Raw genomic sequence first — 14768 nt, 5'->3', positions numbered from 1 at the left:
ACCACTCAGTAACATCCACAGCCCTTTTTGTAGATTTTGAGATAGTGTTTCACCAAATTGCTGAGGTTGGACTTGCACTTGGACCCCTCCGGCCTCAACCTCCCGAGTTGCTGGGAGTACAGGTGTGCCCACTGTGCCTGGCCCATTCATAATTCTTATGCATCTCTATTGGGTGAAAGACAGTACAGCCAATGAAATGAGACTTCAACTGGTTTTCTCTCTGCATGTTTTACTCATTCATTTTCCTCAACTATGACATTTACCAGTTATCTGAGACTCCCTCCAGAGGGATGCTAAGACCGCGTTAGTGTTTAAGTATCTGGTCACATAAAGGTTAGATGAGAATAATGCAAATAAATTTTTTGGTAGCTAAAGAGTAACTACTGTATTCAAACACCACATATGGTAAAATAAATACATCAAATTCTGTTCCTCCAAAAGCTGAAACTGAAATACCTTTTCTAAGACATTAAGGTCCTTGATTTAAAAATGGAACTTAATAGGCTGATGTATCACTTAAACCATTAATTTTAATTAAAAAAGAAAAAGTACAATTATTCCCTAAATACCGAATAGTTCAGAAATATTTTAGTAGAGGAAATAAAACACCCACAGCCATTTTTCCTCCGGGAGGGGTGGAGGCATTTACAGATCCCACTATGGAATTATATATATGCTAATCACATGCTAATGTAAACATGAAAAAAATGTTATATGGAAATTACAAGTTGAAGAACTACCCAAAAACTTGCAAAGGCAAAAGAACAGGTCTGCTTGAAAACAATGTCTGCCATCTTGCTTATTCATGTGTAAACACCCAATATGCGCAAGGCTTTGACATCTCCATTTGTTTGGGGGTTTGAATCAGCCATAAATATATGACTTTTAATTGTGTGACTGATTTGTCAAGAATCCTGAAATACTTTACACTGGAGACTAACTTCCTACGAACACAAATATTTTCATGGTTTCTAAGTTGAAATGATGACTTCTCCAAGAAACAAGACCCTCTAAATACGGCGTATGTGTGCTGATTGATTCATTTGTTCAACCATTTTTCACAGCAGAGATCACATTTTTAGTTTTTTTTTTTTTTTTTTAAATTTATAGTGGTGCTCTCCCAAAATGTGTGACGAGAGCATTCTGCAAAACTCTGTAGCTGGTGGAGGGTGAGGGAAGCCCCATCCTCCCATTCGTATTTTATTGGTGTAATCAGACCTCTGTAGGCAAAATATCAGGCAAAAGCAAGGTACCTGGTGGGTTAAATGGCACAAGTTCCAAGCCTTTCTTCCAGGTTTCTGTGCCCTCCAGCAATAAACTGGCTTTTGCATTTGGCAAACATATGCAGAAAACTAGGCCAAATATGGCCGATGAATGTGGCCAAGTTCTTTCATGTGACGCACGGTGACAGCCAATCCAAAGTTCCCAATGTCAATTCAATTTCCAAATGAAAACCTTACTTTTCCAGTAGTATGTGTTAATATTTAACATACAGACATAAACAAAACCAATTCACCTGTTTGGAGTAAAAATAACAAACATACACCACTGGTATCAGTGGAGACGGTGAGTATTTAGAATAAGATGGATATTATGGGAACGGACCCGAGGATTTGCTCTTATGCAGTCAAGGATTTAGAAGCATCGGGGAAAGAAAGGATACTTCCTGTGCTCCCATCTGGCATGATGCCTTCTAGATCGTGCAGAACAACTGAACATCAAGAGTAAATCTCTGACGTCAGATGAAACTTCTGCAACTGTCGTTGAAATTCTAAGACTTCTGGAGCCACTAGGAGTTGTCAAATATGGGATTGAAATTTTTCAAAATTGTCGCATGCTTTCAAATGTTGATAGTAAACTTTAAAAAATGCACACTCTTGCCATGGTTTAATATTCTGAGGCATCAGTGATTGGGGCCTGTGAGTTTATACATCCTTGTCTTCAAAGACTGCTGTGATCTATCTAGAGATTTCAGTAGAAACCCTAAACCCATGCTACCTAAATGTCTACCTGCTTTCTCAGGCTCTCCTTTCCAAGTCACTTTCTTTATGTCAGGGAAGACGGCATGATGGAGCTATTGTGTCTGTTACACATTACTATGTTAGAGTGACAGTTGTTTACTGCAGTACTACCAAAAAGCTGTATTCTGACAGAGTGTGTATCAACACACATCAAGCAAAGATGAAGAACTCTTCCCTGGCTAGCACGTTCAGAAAAAAAAGAAAATTACACAGGGAAATGTGAAGCTTAATAAGTGTCTCTACATAGAGATTCATCTTTAATTCACATAAGGACTATATTGAAAATGAGCAAACTGTGTATCTTTTGAAGTATCATAAGCAGCTAGAAAAATCTAAGGGAATTATTCTTGGGACACTCCCACAAAACACATCCCAGGAACTTCAGCGAGACTTCCAATACCCCCTCCACTCTTCTGTGGGCTTCTTTATCTTATCTTGTAAACAGGCTCAAGTCCCTTTTGTCCTTAGAGCCCAATCCTGTCCCCAGGCCACTCCTGCCCTGGGCTCCAATTCTCTTCTTGTCAAGCCTCTGGGGAAAATGGGTTATTATTACTGACCCGTCTTCTTCACTCCATGCTCATTTCTGTATCCAGTGGCTTCTGGTTTCTGTCTTCACAGTTCTAGCGGAACTGATAGCGCTCAAGTTACAGATGCTCCCCTAAATCCAGGGGACCCCTTTCTCCTGTCATCTGCTTCAACGGCTCTCTCCCATGTGATCTTGATTATATCCTCTTTATTAAAATCACACTGCCCTGGCCACCTCCATCAACGTCTGAGTGGTCCACCCTTCTGATCTGTCACATTCCTTTCAACATCCCTACCCTCTGGCCTCTGGCATACAAGGGGCTCATGAGGACTTTGGCCCCAGTCAATCAGGACTCATGTCTCTGTTTTTCCATTTACAGCGGTGAGACTTTGGGCCACTCACTTAATTCCTCTGACTTAGTTTCCAATCTGAAAACTGGGGATCATGCCAGTGATTAGCTTGTCGTTACTTGCTGCCCAGGTGATGGAGCTGGGTGTTGTGCTGTCTGTTAGGCTGACTCACTGGGCCCATGACTGAGTCCGAGGTCTTGGCAATTTGACCTTGTGGGTCCGACTCCATCCCTACCTGTACTTCTGCCCCTTCCCCAGGTGTGGAGAGACTGTTCTGCACCTTCCCCTGGCTACTGTGAGTTTTTACCAGGGCTAAGGACAACAGGGTGGTTGCTCTTCCTCCTGTGGCTTAGGATTTTATTCCACAGGACAGAGGGGGAGTGATATAAGTGGGACTTTATCCCTTTCCTCCCCAGCTGATGCACCCTCTCAGGCCTCTACACAAGGAAGGGACCCTGTCCAATCTTTCTATTGCAAACCAGTGCATCAGTGAGGAGGAGCCTGTGAATGAGTAGAAACCCCCTGATCTGCACCCTTCCTAGCCCACACTTCCCCTCTATCGGTTTGTTAAACACTTTAGTGGAATTCTTCTTACCAGTGACCTTACACAACCTGTTCTAGGCAAGCAAGGGCTGGTACCTCCTGCTCCAAGGAGATACCTGGCCTTGCTTAGATTTTAGCTTAGTTGGCTTCCCTGAGGCCTGTGCACTCTTACAGGTTCAAGAAGTCACGTGTTTATACATTTTCTACCATTTTGTGTTGTTTTAAGGGCAGCAACATTGCTTTTGTTCAGCATTACACCCTAAGTAAAAGCCCAAAACACTGATTTTCAGTCAAGGCCCCCAAGAGTTTCAACAAATAAAAGAAAGTCTTCTCAAATGGAAAGGCTGGAACATTTTATTTGGGGGAAGAATGAACCATTCCCCATACCTCATATCACACACACACAAAATGTGTCCTAGGTTATCAAAGGTCTAAGCATAAAAATAAGACTACAAACCTTCTACAGGGAAACAAAAGAACATCTTTGTGATATGAAGAAGGCAAAAATATCAGGCAGTACAAGAAAATATTGAATAAAAGAAAAATGTAACAGTGGATTTCATCAAAATTAAAACTTTCACTCTTGGGAAAATATCATTAGGAAAATAAGATAACATCAATATACATGTGGGACAAAGGACTTCCACTCCTACCATTCAGTGCAGGCACAAACAACGCAATTTAAGGACACACAGAAGACTTGAACAGGCACTGCACAAAGGACTGTGGATGAAGAGCCAGCGGGACCAGGGGACTTGCTTGTTATCATTAGTCACCACGGAAATGCCACCCAGCCACGAGATACCACTGGACACCCATGCCAGAGCTGAGACTTGACCACCGAGGACACCAAGTGTTCACGAGGATGACAAAAAGCCAGAATGCTTCTGCACTGTTGTTAGGTGATACAGGACACAATCTCCTTGGAAATTGGTGTGCAAGCTTCTTATAAGGTTCAATAGCTACACTTTGGTATTTACCTAAGAGCAAGGTAAGTCCATATACACAGAAAAAATCTGGCACAAAAATATTCCTATCAGCTGATTTATAATGGGCAAATAGGGAAAGAGTCCAGCTGTCCATCAGCCAGAGAATGGGCCAACCAACAATGGGTCCACACATCCACAGACCACGGTGAAAGGAAGGACTGCAATGGAGCACAGCCATGTGGGCATCAGCAAACCCAAGAGGAACCAGAGTCCAGCCAGGAAGCGTGCATGCCCTGCCCTGCCACTCCTGCGATGCCAGTCCACAGCCAGAGGATCAGAAGGATGGTCATCCCTGGGCAACAAGGATGACTGGACTCGGGGAGAGGCAGGAGCGATCTTCCTCCAGAAATAGAAAGTTCTAGACATCCAGAGGGAGGGGTGCAGGTGGCATTAGTCTATATGTTATGGAAATTTATCAAACTTGTGCTTAATAGTATACATCTCTAAATCACATCAAATCAAAAGGTAAATGTGAAAGACAGAGGAACACGCACAGGCGTAGGAGAAGGGGCTTTCTCTGAGTATCCTCCATAACCGGCACCTCCTCCTCACTCTTCCTGACCGGTCTTCGCCTAGATACTTGTTAAGACCTGACTTTCTAGGATGCGTCTATTCGCTGCCCGTACCGCCTGTTGGAATATGAGTTCCTTGAAGAGCAGGGCTTTCTTCTAGTTTCCCACAATATATCCAACGGCAGTGACTCTCTCTGGACACTGAGCTTTGACTGGTTTTCTTGGTTATTTAGATTTCTTCTCTACTTGTGTAATGGAGGGTTTGAAAACCCACAGGAGAAGCAGCACTTTGTGATCCATCAACACTATATAATCTAAAGGAAGATTAAATACAAGATATTAGCTGTTTATGGATGACAGTCAAGGTATGGCAGCTTAGATATTTCTGTAGGACAGCTCACTGTGCTGTAATCTTTGGTCTAAGAACTATCTTCCCAAAGCAAGGGTGGGGGATGGGGGGTAGGCAGACAGTACCCTGGAAAAGCAGAGCTTCTGTCTAACCAGCTAAGTCACAGGGATTGCTTCGTTCTTCAAGTTCATGGCTTTCCCTTAACTCCATGGCTAACGGGAATTCATTATAAGGCAGCTCTCTGAGATTAGCGTACCCTGGCAATCTCCGTCAGATGGAGAATTTCAAGTCAGCCCCTGTCTGAGCATTTACAGATTTATAACTAATTAGATCCTGTGCACAGCTCACCTGAAATCATGTTAGCAGGACCCACGTCGAAGTACATTTACAGCTAGCAGGGTGCAGTAGTCCTTTAGGCCATTCCAGCCCGTGCCGTAACAGGATTTCTTTCTATTTCAAGATTCCCTTAAACGTAAAAAATAAATGAGTTCGTTTCAAGGAAACCACAGATATAACTTCAAGATTCCACTTCGGTTACCTGTGCAATATATAAACTGATGGATAATTTCGAACAAACAAACAAACAAGTACAAACACAGAAAGCTCACAATTTTAAAATGTAAATATAACACAAAAGAAGAAAACTGAAGAGAAAAAAAGAATACCTAATGAATGCACTGCGTTATTTTATAATGTAGGGATTACTCAAGGTTCGGGCACAAGATTGCCTAACAATCCACTAGAATCCAGATTTTAAAGGGCCTTGAGGTGGTCAGCACTACAGGCCTCCAAATTCGATTGAGGAATCTCTTGAACTAATGCAAACATAATTTGTTTGACTACAACCGTCCAACATTATTCACATAACCTGGAGCCTCGTCGTGATTACACACCTGCAGAAACACTCTCCGCTCCCAGAAGACAGGAGAACATTCCAGCGTGTAGGGCTGCAGCATCTACCTGCTGTGTCAATAGAAACACTATCTGAACACAGAGCACCATCTCCACGGAGCTCAGCGCCAGGGAAGAAGGGAGAACTCAGCAGCGGGCCTACATCTGGGTGGAAAGACAGGCATAGCCCTGGCAGAGAGAAGGCATGTTTTTCTGTATTTATTGCGGACATCTATTTAGATATTTCTGGTCACATGTTCCTTACATAAATTCTCTTGAATTACTAATCAGAATTGGGACACAGCTGCTCTGAGGAAATGGCATATCATCATCTGGGTGAAGCTCAAAACCTGAAGAAACTAAATAAAATCAGGGAAAATCCCCCCAAATCAAGGCTCAGCCCAATTTGACTTACTATCTTTTATTCATGGTCACGGTCATGGCTTACCCTCCATGGGGAGGGCTGGCCCAGCCTCCTGGGTTTACTCCACTCTTATTTCTCTGAAATGAAGTCACTTGTCAAGCAGCAGATTCATGCACACATTAAGAATAAGTAAAAAAGAGAATGCTGATAGTTCAGAATAAAAGTTTTTAAAAGCCTTTTCTTTCTCCTTGAAAAGACTCGCATCCTCACAAACCACCTTCCAACACTGGGAAGAGCAGTCAGTCACAGTGACCATTCCAAATGGTGTCGTCAGTCTGAGTTCAATCACTCACCACCCTTAGGATTTCTGAAAGATGACAATGGTCCAGTGATTCAGATAAAACACAAGCCACTGTCTGTCTCTGTTTCTAACTTGCTGCCTCATGTGATTTTGCATAGACACAAGGACTTTTGGGAAGCTGAGTTATGTTTGAAAAATAGGCAAAAACCTATATGACAACTGTTTTCCTACTTATGCAACCTCTGTCTTGAGAAGGAGCTGATGCTGAAGTACTGGTGATTTAGCACACAGTGAGGTAGAAAGGACATTTCCCACCTGGTTATTTTATAGACTCCCGGGGTGCCCCTGCCTGCACTGCCAGTCATTAACGTTAACTAGTAGCAATGACAAATAGCTGGTCTGGCTCTGCATTAATTCGGACCCTTGGTTTAGATGCTGAGCACAATGCTGGAGCCCACAAGCTGAGACGACAAACTGACAGTCTCTGACAGTTCGTGCCTGGGCCAAGCTCTGAACCACGAGGCAGGGCAAAACTCCCATCTGCTGTCCATCTGCCATCCTGCCCCTATCAAGAAAGGTTACATCATGAGCCACAGACAGATGGGCACTGCAAAGATCTATTAGGGGGGAAAAAGAGTCTGAGGCGATTAGAATAATGACCTTTGATTCAACATGGAAATCCTAGTAATAATGAAAAAATCATGCATAATTTCAATATCTCTTAATTGTATGAAACAGGTATCGTCTCTTTTTACCAACAATAAAAATAAATGATATTTGTATTTACACACTAAGTATAGAGTGTGTTAAATACAATACACTCTAGAAGATGAATTACGAGCATGCGTGTATATCGTATTCACTTAAAGTTGTTTTTCTCAATGACACATCAGTGAATTTTAACAATGCTATTAAACTCATAAAACAGAAATCCCTTATAAGTTGCCGGTAGTGTATATTTTCATCAAGAGCCTGTTCTATATCAACAGGAACTAGGGTAAGTCAGCTCATGTATTAAACAAAAGGCTTGAGACATAAAGGGAATAGTAAACTCCTGAGCTAAAGCAAAGCCTGTGTTATGTTTCCATAGCAGAACACAACTTGGGCAAGGCAAATGCAAACCCTAGACAAAAGGCGGTTGCTGAGCTCATTCAACATAGAAAGTGTGTCCGCCATGTTCCGAGGCCAAGTGCTGGGTGCCAGGATGGAGGGAGGAGTAAACCTCAGGTGGTCCTCATCTCCAAGGAGGTTTCTAGTATTTACATAAGTGAGAGACAATGAATTTTAATATACGATTTGTGCATTTCACTGCATGCAAATCGTATCTTAACTTTTTCAATGTAAAATATTAAAGTCATGGGTTATGATAATTTAAAGACTAATCCGGTATGTTTAAACCCTTGGAGTCATATAACAAAATGTTTAAGCAAATAGTTCATCATTTAAAAAATAAGAAATTCTGATAATTGCTATTTTTTACCCATAATTTCAAGGGACAAAAAAGAATAATAAACTCTTGGAAAGTACCCACAAGGTAATTCTTTCATCTGAACTGCAATGTGCTCCCTATCTGAGTCATATTTACATAACTTAATCCAATTTGGGGTCAGAAGGGCATCTTAAGCATATGGAAAAGCTTTTGTGTTATCACATGTCCATACATCCTTTATTTTCTAAAGAACAATCTGACTTCATTGTTATATAAACTGGCCTTGCTGCCCCCATTCTTCATTTCCTTAAAAATCACTACTGCCTACCAAAAGAGGTAAAACTACGGAATGTGTGATTCACATCAGCCCCTGATCACATTCTAAGGGAAAAACTACCATACCGCTTCCATAATGCACATCATTCAAACGAAGTAATTTACCCTTTGATGTTTGTGTTTTATCATTATGTAAACTCAACTTCATAAGGAAGTTGTCACCAGCTAACCATTTGCACTAGACAAAAGGAAATATTGTCACCGATGTTAATTTTAAAGTCTTTATTCTTAACTAAAACTTATATTTAAATTACCTCAAAGGATATCCAAGGATTAAACATTAAATAATGTCACTTTATATATAGCTTGATTCTGATGGTTCCAAATACTTCATGTATAAAATCAATTTTCTCTTCAATGATCCAGTGGGGCAGGCAGGGCTGGCAGTTCAGTGGTAGAGCACTTACCTAGCATGTACAATATGTCCTGCGTACCAACCCAGCACTGCAAAAAAAGTCCAAAGAAAAAGAAAAAAACTAGTGGAAGAAGAAAGTGGAGCATCAGCTTCCACGCCTTTCAAATGAGGACAGAGAACTGTGGGATGTGAAATGTAAAGTAACACAGCACACAGCAGCTATTTTCTTAAACACTGTGTATGCAAGCCTGTGCCTATAAAATGGACGCAGTCTGTAATAACTTCTCTTCTTTCCCGCACAGTTTGTTCATAAAGAGTGAATTTCTTTTGCCCTGATTGTTGGGCTAATTTTAATAGATGTGTTCTATGCTTTGACTTGTAAGCATTTCTTTTCTGGAGTTATAATTCAGTAGGGGTTCCTGTTCAGCCATGTTGGGTAAGCTCACTATGGTTCCTTTCTCATACTGATCACAACTAAAATTTCTAAAAAAAGTGTCAGAGTGAATCATCTGAGGCTCCTCAGAAGCAGGAAGATCACGGACGAGAGATAAGACTTACAAAGTGACCTTATAAAGTGATGAGCTTCCCATATCACTTTTTACCTTTGTTTTTTCTTGTGTAGTATGACCCTCAGGGTCCCCAGTTGCAAAGAAGAGAGGCAAGAATGAGCTAAGTTAAGCATGCATGAAACTGTCCCACATGAAGAAAGCAAAGGCTTTGGGAGCTGAACAGACTTGAACCTTCTGCACACATCTTATTCTAACCACTGAATTACACAAGCATAGGACAGACAGACCAGTAAGGCAGGTCTTAGAGAACTAAGATTTAACCACTTGTCATAGAAGGTGAGACAGATGCAATGCAGTCTGAATTTAAGAAACTTGACTACCTTCTAAAATAAACATGACTGTTCCACAGAGTATAATAGGAATGTTCCAATGAACTCTACAGAACAGAAGGTCCACAATATTCATATCTTCCAAAATTACTTAGTATACAAAGAACCAGGAAAATGTGATGAGTTCTCAAGAGAAAAGACAAAAGCATGATATGATTGAGCTATTGATGACACTTAAGCAATGATTACAACTATGATCCATTATTTAAGAAAAATACTCTTGAAATTAATGAAATTGTATACTCAGTAGAGAATATTCTATAAAAAAATGAAAGATTGTGGAAGTCCAAAGTACAGTATTTAAAATAAAAACTCGGCGCTGAACTCAAAAGGAGTATGGAAATAATATAGAAAAGAACCAGCAAATTTATACACAGATCAATACAAATGATCTGACCTAAAGAACAGAAAATGATAGTAAAGGACAAAGAGTAAAATAAGTGAACGGAGCCTCAGAGACCCACGGGACAATTTCCAAAGGTCTTAAACATGTAATGGGAGTACAAGAAAAAGCAGAGAAATTGAGGGAAAAAAATTAGTTTTGTCTAAAAATTTGTCTAAACACATAAATTTATGGATTCAAGAAGCTCAGCAATTCACAAACTCAAAAAAACCACACTTTGCTGTGTCATAGACAAACTGATGAAAGCCAGATATAAAGAATAATTATTAAAAACTGTAAGAATATGGAGTCCACTCATTATACTCAGGGAATGGATTAAAATCCTAAAAATTTCTCAGTAGACCCCATGTAGGCCTGGTGGTAGCACTCTGGGGCCACCCCAAATTCTATAACTAGTGAAAATATTCTTTAAAATAAATGTACTTTCAGATAAAAAAAAGTAAGATAATTCATCCAAGAGACTCGGTATATAACATTACTAATGGAAGCTCTCCACACTGAAGGAAAATGGTACCCAAGGGAACCGTGGATCTTTGAGAATGAACCGTGAGCAACAGAAATGGTAAATTTTTAGGTAAGTACAAACAGTATTTTTCTTAAGTCCTTTATATACATATAATTATTTAAGATATTTTTATATCTAGTGGGATTTCCAATGCATATAGCTATATACGAAAACTATAACATATGGGTCACTGAGGAATAATCTATAACATTGTTTTTTTCTGTTTTATGTGAAATGGTACAGTATGAACTCTAAATAGACTTGAAAAGTTTGGTATGTATAAAGTAAATCTTCTTGGAGAAAATATATTCAAAGATAAAAAGATTTGACCAAAATACAAACATTAGATGAATTCAAATGGAGTGTGAAAAGATATTTAAAAAATCTAAAAGATGGGAGGAAAGAGGAATGTGGGGGTTGAAAAGGAGGAGAAACAGAAAACAGACAATTCCATGTTGAATTTAAATGCAACCATGGTCAAGAGACGTATTCAGAGTAGCAGAATAGATAGAAAAATAAGAAACAAAGCACATCGGCTATAAGGGTGCTTAAATATAAAGAAAATGGTTTACAGTAGTAAATGAAAAAAATATACATACATTATGCAGTTAACAAGCAAGGAGGGGGAACTTGAATATGAGATCAGACAAAGACAGACTATCTCCAGAGACTGAAGGGAGTGTGTCAAAGGGCACGGAGGCAGCTCAGCATGCAGAGTCATCAGTGTTAATGTGCCTGGTTCACAAAGTCTACAAGCATGGACACACTTAGGATAGCTAGGGAAGCAATAGCACTTCACCCCACAGTGTCCCTCCCTGAGTAACCCACAGGCCTCAAAGAAAGGCAGAGAAGACACGTGAGTTCCCAATAGCATAACTGACTATCCTTGTCTCATTGACATTTATAAAAGCTTCCTCCAGCAACTTCAGAATATATGGTCAAGTGCAATGGTACATTCACCAAGACAGATGCTATTGTGGGCCACTGACAATGTCCCAATAGTAAAAATAATAGAAATCATACAGTGTATACACTCTACCCACAATGCAAATCTGAAAACAACAATAATACCTAGGAAAAGTACAAAGATGTATAAATTAAAAAAAAAATTTTTGAAATAATGCATAGATAAAATATAGAAGATTATCAGAAATTACTTTGAACTGCACACAACAAAATATTCCAGAGTTGTGGATGAAACTGAAGAAGTGCTGAGAGAGAAGCACATAGCCTCAAATGTTTATTTTAGAAAAGACAACATGAAATAAATGACCTAAGATCCCACCATAAAAGTTTTAACAAAGGAACAAATTTAATTTCTCAAAGGAGAAGGGAAAAAATAGTAAAACACAGATATCAATTAAAAATAAAACAGAAGAAATCTAATAGCTTAGTCACGTGAAAACATTAACAAAATTGACAAAACCTTAGCTGAAATGTTCAAGAAGATGAGAAATGGTACAAATCACCAGTACAGGTGTCAGGAATAAATGAGTTCATCTCACTGATCCAAGAAACTTCAAAAGACTAGGATACTATAATAATATTATACTAAAAACTACATGAAAGATATATGATTCTAGAAAAGTATACTCACCAAAGTTAAAACAATGAAAACACACACACACAAATGAAATTAAAGGATCAAATATCATGCTTAAGAAAAACTCCAAGCCAAGTATGCTGGTGCACACCTGTAATCCTAGATACTCAGGAGGCTAAGACAGGAGGGTCACAAATTCAAGGACAGAATGGGCAACTTAGTGAGGCCCTGTCTCAAAAATCAAAAATTGGAAAAGGGTTAAGGAAAAAAAAATAATAAAAACAAAAAGGATTGAGGCTGTATCTCAAAGGTAGCATACTAGCATATGTGAGGCCCTGGATTCAATCCCCAGGAGGAGAAGGAAGAAGAAGAAAGACCGAAAGAAGGAACAAGAAGAAGAGAAAAAAGAAAGGACAGAGGGAAAATTCCATTGCCAAATGATGAATTCTGGCAAAATTTCAAGGAAGAAATTATACTTATTTTTAAAAATATTTCCAGAAAGTAAGGAAATTGGGATCATTATCAGCATAGCATTAATACCAAAATCCAACAAATTGCAAAAAAATAAAATTACATTCCTCTTATAGATATAAAATCCTTATCAAGATCTTATCAAATGTAACCCAATCTCTCTCTCTCACACATACACACACAATTCATCATAATTAAAGAAGGCATTCACTAGGAATGCAAAGTCAGATTAACATGTGTTAATCCGTATCATTCATATTACCAAAATACAGAAAATCCATATGCTCATTTTACTAAATATAAAATTATTTGACAAAATTCAAAAACAGTTCATAGTGCATACACATACATACACATGCACACACATACATCTTAGTAAATTAAGAATAGCAGGTAACGTCCTTAAACGAATAAAGGCACCAACATAAAACCAACAGCCAATATCACACTTAAAGGTAAAAGATGAAAAATTTTTCCCACAAGATAAAAAAATAAGAAGGGAAAATGAAAGGATGTAGGAAAAATTCCAGGCAAAATGATGAATTCTGGCAATTTTCAATATTCCTATTCAACAGCTTACCACAGGACTTAGCTATTAAGTAAAAAAGGGAAAAGAAAATAAATGAGATAATGGCCCAAAGAAAAAAAACTGCCATTATTTTAAAGTATATGATTATTTGCATAGAAAATAACAAAGAACCTCTAAAATCTAGACAAAGTAATGAAAAAATTTAGCAAAGTGCAGAATAAAGGTTAATTTTATAAAGTATTCCATAATGACATAGTAAGGGCAAAAGCTTTTTCAAATCTCTTTTACAGTAGTGGGCAAGAAAAATAATTTGAAATGAATATAAGGAAAAATATACAATATCTCTATACTAAAAACCACAAATTGTTGTATATTTTTAAATATATAAATAAATGGAGAGATGTACAATGTCCATGGAAGGCAGTTCTCTTCGAACTGGTCTAAGATTCAAGATAATTTCAAATTCAGGATAGGGTGATTAGGGTTTGTTGTTGTTGTTGTTCGGTAAAACTTATGATTTCATTCTAAAACTGATATGGAAATCAAAAGACCCAGATGATCAGAAGTTGGACAAATCACTTCACCCTCAAGATTTGCTATAAAGCTAATAATCAAGAAAGTGAGTTTCAGGAAAAGTGTGCTCTACCAATTAAAACAGTGTCCAGAAATAGACTCATGAACATGGCCACCCCGTTCAAGGCCATCCACTGGGGGAAAAGAAAATCTTTTCAGCATAGACTTGTACACAATGACCATGCAACTTGACCTGAATAGCCGTTAATGATAAACGACACAAATGTCCAACAAGCAGGAGAGACTGGAAAAGCCTGGGAAGATGTATTCAAGCACGTAATGAACACTGATGGGCAAAGGGGAAAAGAAAAGAAAGGAAAGGCCAGCATGCACAATAACACCCGTGACTCCCCAAACCTCACAGTGAAAAAGCCAGGCAAGAATAACACCAGAGAGTCAGGATGGATACGAAGTTCTTAGAACATGCAATCTAATTTATACCAAAAAAAAAAAAAGCAACTCAGCAAATCCCTTGTGGGGTGGAGTTAGAAAGAGAGAAAGACTGCAGAGGACCTCTGAGGAAAGCTTGGGAGATGATGGAAACGTTCTTTATCTTGATTGTGGATGTGGTTTCAGTGTGCAAACATGTCACAACCGATGAGATGGTATTTAAATATGTGCAGTTTACTGTATTTCAATTACACCTCAATAAGATTGTAATATATATATTATATATTCTGCAAAACACAAAGACAGTCCACAATTTTAAAGCTGCAAATGCATATTTGGTTTAAGGAAATTTCATTTAGTTTGTTTTAACTCAAAATGGTTTTGGATTTCTAAGGAGGAAAAGAAAACAATGCGCTTGACAAAGATGCCACTGTATTCAGTTACAGTATTGCAAAAGTCTTCTTATTTCAAAATGCAGTACTGTGCAGTG

At 38.8% G+C, this 14768-nt stretch overlaps 1 long non-coding RNA gene across 1 annotated transcript; it reads right to left on the bottom strand.

Moving 5' to 3' along the window:
• Positions 1-28: 28 nt before the first annotated feature.
• LOC306666803 lies at positions 29-8356 on the bottom strand. The gene is made up of 3 exons (XR_013765401.1): positions 5639-8356; positions 3178-5255; positions 29-3146 (listed from the first exon to the last, which is right to left on the bottom strand). It is a non-coding gene; the product is annotated as an uncharacterized lncRNA (long non-coding RNA).
• Positions 8357-14768: the final 6412 nt, after the last annotated feature.

The sequence above is a fragment of the Sciurus vulgaris genome (genome assembly GCF_902686455.1).
Source record: "Sciurus vulgaris genome assembly, chromosome: 7".
NCBI lineage: Eukaryota > Metazoa > Chordata > Mammalia > Rodentia > Sciuridae > Sciurus > Sciurus vulgaris.
This window is presented reverse-complemented; position numbering and strand designations above follow the sequence as displayed.